Here is a 6122-nt window from a genome sequence, read left to right as displayed (position 1 = left end):
TATAGCGGAAAGTAGAGTTAAAGGATATTGCTAACTTCTTATCTTTCTTCCTAAGAAGTTCCTGCATGAAGTCAGTCTCATAATAATAAAGAAACAAGTCGGCAAGTAGAGGGGCACAGTTTGTTCCCATTGGAATGCCGACAGTCTGTTTGAAAAACACGTCCTCCGAACGTAACAAATATATTGTCAATCAAGAAATCAAGCATCTTGATAATATCAGTTTCAGAGAATTTGAATCAGAGTGATCCTTTACAAAGTAGGATTTATCCCTCCCTAAGACAAGATACTTGTATCTATGTTGGCCATTCTTTTTTATAAAGCAAAGCAATACCACTGACATAGAACAGTATGCTTATAATGATGTGAACATTTTTAGAGTTGTGTAAATGTTTCAGGTCAACATTAAGTTTCATTCTGATTAATAGAAGAGAGGACAATAGGTTACAAGTATCTTTTTTTGATCGATTGCATTATAAAATTTTACAGACTGTTGTTTGTATACATTAGGAAATTGACCTGTTACAAAGCAATTTATGAATAGTCAATAAAAATGTATACTAGTACATCAGTGGAGTATTTTGGAAAAAAAACAAAATCATTGTGATTCATTTTTTCCAAATATGGTCCGTTTTGGTGCATCATTTATTCAAAAACTCATGGCTCGATTGATCGCGATCGGTGTAATTGTCAATGAGACAACTACATATACCCACCAAAGCGTATACAAAGAAAAAATCAACGAAAACAAACTTGACAGACAGGTATCGATGCAAGCCTTAAATAACGGACTCTTGGCTTGAAACAGGCCAACATGAAATGTCATAGTTTAAACATGTTTATGAACGAGCAATCATCTACAAAACGGGGGCAAAGCTGAAACATTAGAAAACAAAAAGAATATAACTTCTTAAAATAATTGAAAATGGATGTATTCATCAAATAAAGAAAAGACACAAAACTTATATTTAATTTTTTTTTTTATCGCTCTTTGAGTACTGGAAGCTTGTTTAAATTCAATAACATAAAAATGGAAATTATGTTCTATAGTCTAGGATGTTATCAATCAAACCACATCCATTTGACTTCTCATATATATAAGTCTGCATAGATATACTTTACAAACAAGAGTGGATCCACACTGAAACGGAATCCACACTGAAACGTCTCTCCTGTTCTTGAGTTCATAATTGAAAGTAAACAAAAGGGAAGTTGATACTCTAGGCATTACATTAAATTACCATTGGCATTATAGTAAATTACCATTGGCATTATATTAAATTACAATTAAGATTTCATGTTCAATGTTCATAATGTCAAGATGAGATCAACCCTTTCGGACAGCCATACAACCATTGCAACAACAAATTTAGTTAACCAATAGCTAAAAATATTTCAGAAACAAACCTTATACGACATACGCGTCTTATAATTATTTCATACATATAATACAGTTGAACTATACCCTTTCTTTCGTATCTGAAAAAATACAAAATCTGAAATATTTAACATTGACCAATAAACAACGAAAATAAGGTCAAGGCCAGATGATACTGACAAGACACATATTGATAAATCTTACAATCATTCCTTAAAACATATAAATTTCACTTATTCCTTATAATATCGGAAAAAACAGACAAAACAAGAATCAAATAACATGGGCCAATGAATCAGGAAAATAAGATCAAGGTCAGATGATTACTGCCAGATAGACAAGTCCACAATAAAAGTCGTAAAGGTTCCGCGGAACCCAGTGTCTCGCCTACTTTTACTGTTAATCGCAGACTCAACAAAAATGAGAAAAAAGATAAATAAAAATTAAATATTCCTATCGATACTATCTTTTGATTTTATGAAGCTTCTGCACAAATTTGGTAAAAATCCAGGATATTTTATGAATTAAATGAATGTTTTAAAAACTTTAACTGCAGACTGTATGTAAAAAAACTAGGTCCATTTATAAGTAAAACAGGTAAAAAAATGTAACAAAATTTCCTTCTAGATATTAGCTATTGATCATGAACAATCTTCTTCAAGTTTGGTAAAAATCCAGGATAGTTTATGAATAAAATAAATGTTTTAAACTTTAACTGCAGACTGTATGTAATGTAAACTGAAAAAAAACTAGGTCCATTTATAAGTAAAACACAGATAAACAGGTACAAAATTTTAACAAAATTTCCTTCTAGATAATAGCTTTTGATCCTAAAGCTTCTGTCTAAGTTTGGTAGACATCAAGGATAGTTTACTCAAGTTATTAAAATTTCAAAACCTTTTGTCCATAGGGTATACTAACCAGATAGACTTGCATATATAAATCATAATCTACACTGTCCAACTTTGCCTCAGATTAGCTGTGATTAAGTGGTAAATTATTCAATTATGAATATCAAAGGAGAGCATCAACACAGAACGACTAACATCGTATGAGTAAATAAAAAAAATGGTCTGTAATGTTTTTGACTGATATTGTATTCTGCTTGATTTCTTGATCCAAAACAAATCAATAAAGCACAACAAAAACTCGTTGTTTCAATTGCACTTTTAAACCAAGTGTAAATTTATAATGCAAATACATCAGAGGCGGATTTAGAGGGGGGCCCAGGGGGCCTGGCCCCCCCCCCCCTTTTTGGGAAAAAATTTGGTTGCTTATATAGGGAATCATTGAAGTGTGACTGGAGCGGGCCCCCTCTTAGGTCAGTCAGTGGGCCCCCACTTATGAAAATTTCTGGATCCGCCACTGTACATGGCAAATGCATATATATGACAGTAAATATACGATTAGCCACAGGCACTTGTCTCAGATTTTTTCCCCATATACCTTAATATATTAAGGTATATATATGAAATTTTTTTCTGAGACAAGTGCCTGTGCGATTAGCTAAGAAGTAAATAAAAAGCACTTTACTTTACACCACAACGTATTTTTTTTTGTATTATCACAATGTCATAGTTATATAATCTTTGATCGCTATATATATATATATATACCCCAAGAGTGACTGGGGAATAGAAATATCCAATATACCATCTTCTTCCAGTGGCAGTTTAAATTTACCAGACCGTCATCCCGGTCGGCCTCTATTACAATAACTACCTATTGTATTTATTGTTAACTTGTTCTCGTCCTGAGCATGCATGAACTATTTGCCACTGGACATTAAGCATCCAAAAATCAATCTATCAATCTATATATATATCAACATATACCTGCGCAATGCTAGGTGGTGTTGTAGAAGTTAGAAAATAAAGTACAGGTTCCAGCCCCGGCGCCGGGGAGGAAGTGACGAATCAAACTCTAACTCTAACATCGTTAGGTTGATTTTCTAGGCACTTTATATACAGAATATAAAATTGAGAATGGAAATGGGGAATGCGTCAAAGAGACAACAACCTATATATATAAATACGCAATCTTTGTCTATGTGTTAACTAAAAAGGGTATGTGAATTGCCGATAAAAAAAGATTAAAAATAATTTATTTCTTTTTTGCGGTATGAGCGGCATGAAAATGTAAATTTTTGTTGCTTTCACATGTGTTATAGTAGTCTCAGCTTTCACCATGCTACTACGTCCTCATTACGCTTCTACAACGATCTCGCTACGATTATACCACGTTCTCAACGCGCTTATCATGCGACCTCGTTACGCTTATCAAGATCTTTATACGCTCATCTAGTTTTCACTTCGACCACACAACGAGTTACCCGATTGCAACACGATCTTACCAGGCTTCTACTACGATTATAGCGCGTTCTTACCACGATTATATACGTTTATATCGCGATCTTTTAAAAGTATAATTACGTTCTCAGCAATAACTTCAACATCGTGTTTCATATCAATACAGTTCCATTCCTTATATTTCTGATTAATGCGTAGATTCATCGGAAACAATACAGTAATGCCACCAAAATCTACTAGAACACGTGGGCGTGGTGGCGAGGCAGAGGGAGGGAGCTCTGATAGTAACGAATCCTGATCAAGCAGAGATGTCGGATTCAGTTTTGATCCCGTAATTAAATTTTGCCGATTAAAATTTGAATGTAGGCTATTTTTTACCTGATTAAATCAAATATGTAATAAAAATTATACCTTCATGAGCTACTTTTTGAGTAAATTGAGGTTCAAATTTCAGATATTTCCTCAAAATACGGATTTGTGGACGTATGTTATTTTTCGACAGAATTCCATAACTTTTTTGTTTTAAAAGATAAACTCGATTTGTTTGTTTTTTGTTAAATTATTTGTAATATATGTGTTATATGAATATTGTATAAATTTGCACATTTTATTTTCACAAATAGCTCAAATTTATCAATGTTCATGAAGGTAGGAAAAAAACGTCATTTTTTGCTGCATAGTAATCAAATTTAAAAAAAATTGCACTATTTACGTTTTAATGAAAATTTGTATGCATAATCTTCTTACGTAAACCAAACCAAATGTCATTTTAAAAAAGAGGGGTCATGAACTCGTTTTCAAGTTAAATCAGTTTGAATGATAAAAATCATCCGAAAACTGCATCTTTTCCAGATAAGTCACTGTTTGACGTCGCGAAAATAACAATTTACGTTAGCTACGTCATTACCTCCCCTGTAACTGTATTGTATGCCCTTTTAAAAATAGAAATTTGCAAGTCTCTAATCTCTCTAAATTGTGTACTGAATTGGCATATCTTATAAAAAAAACCTTTTGAACATAAAAAAGAGTTACATGAATTCATGATTGATAGAATCAAGTGTATTTTCACGACGTCAAACTGTTAGTTTTTCTTCAGGTTCGTGTTGCTTATTTTTGTTTATTCGAAGAAGTGTTTGTACGGTATATTTGTTTGTCTATTTTTCGTCTTTGCCTTAGTCATTCATCATTTTTAGCTTCACTTCGACTTATATGTTTTGAATGACATTTTGGAATCCGCTTTTTATTTTAGCTATTCTAGAGAAAATATTATTATATTGGTCGATATGAACAGGCTAAAGAAAGAGAAAATCACGAATTTATAGCAGTCAGTTTATTTTCTAGAGTGCAGCTGAACTTAAAAGGTAAATGTCGATGCCAGAGGAAGCATTCTCCTGTATTTTAACTTCTACAGTGTCAAACGTGTAGTACCCAAGGGAACATCAAGAAACCAGTGCCTCTAGCAGGACCACGATCCATATTCTGGATGATAGATTGCTTATTTGTACTTTAAGGCTTCAGTTGCCTACAGTAAAACTTGTCCTTGTTTATCTTGACTAATTTGTTTGGCTCTTTATATTTGGTTTATTGAAATAGACAATTTCATGAATTTGTTTTCTGTTTTCTGTTTCATTTTAACCATGTCTTTTTCCTAATGTTTACTTGGATCATATTTCAAATTGAGCAGTTAGTATAAAAAGATGTACTCAACTGCAGCAGTGATAACATAACTCATCTGTATAATCCTTTTAATTTAGAGTTAGACAATCTGTATGTTGTATGCAGATACCTTGTTGTTTCTATTTCCCGTCCTATATCTCATTGCCATGATCCCAATATTTCATTTTATTTGTAGTGACTATTTCAGGTCAAAGAATGAATGTAGATGAATATACATACATCTTCTGACATCAGACTCAAACTTCTCTTGAACTGAATTTTAAATGTGCACATTGTTATGCGTTTACTTTTCTATATTGGCTAGAGGTATAGGGGGATGATTGAGATCTCATAAACATGTTTAACCCTGCCGCATTTTTGCACCTGTCCCAAGTCAGGAGCCTCTGGCCTTTGTTAGTCTTGTATTATTTTAATTTTAGTTTCTTGTGTACAATTTGGAAATTAGTATGGCGTTCATTATCACTGAACTAGTATATATTTGTTTAAGGCCAGCTGAGAGACGCCTCCGGGTGCGGGAATTTCTCACTACATTGAAGACCTGTTGGTGACCTTCTGCTGTTGTTTTTTTTCTATGGTCGGGTTGTTGTCTCTTTGGCACATTCCCCATTTCCATTCTCAATTTTATATTTGACTTTTTGCAGGGGCAGATCCACGGGGGGGGGGAGGCCTCTTGGGGTTGCAACTGAATTATTCAGGTAATATTCTATAGAATATTCAAAGAATATCTAATTAAGATCAAAAACACTTAGACAAATTACAGA

Source organism: Mytilus galloprovincialis, chromosome 12, assembly GCF_965363235.1.
Source record: "Mytilus galloprovincialis chromosome 12, xbMytGall1.hap1.1, whole genome shotgun sequence".
NCBI classification, from domain to species: domain Eukaryota; kingdom Metazoa; phylum Mollusca; class Bivalvia; order Mytilida; family Mytilidae; genus Mytilus; species Mytilus galloprovincialis.
The sequence above is the reverse complement of the archived record's forward strand: the minus strand, read 5'-3'. Positions refer to the sequence as shown.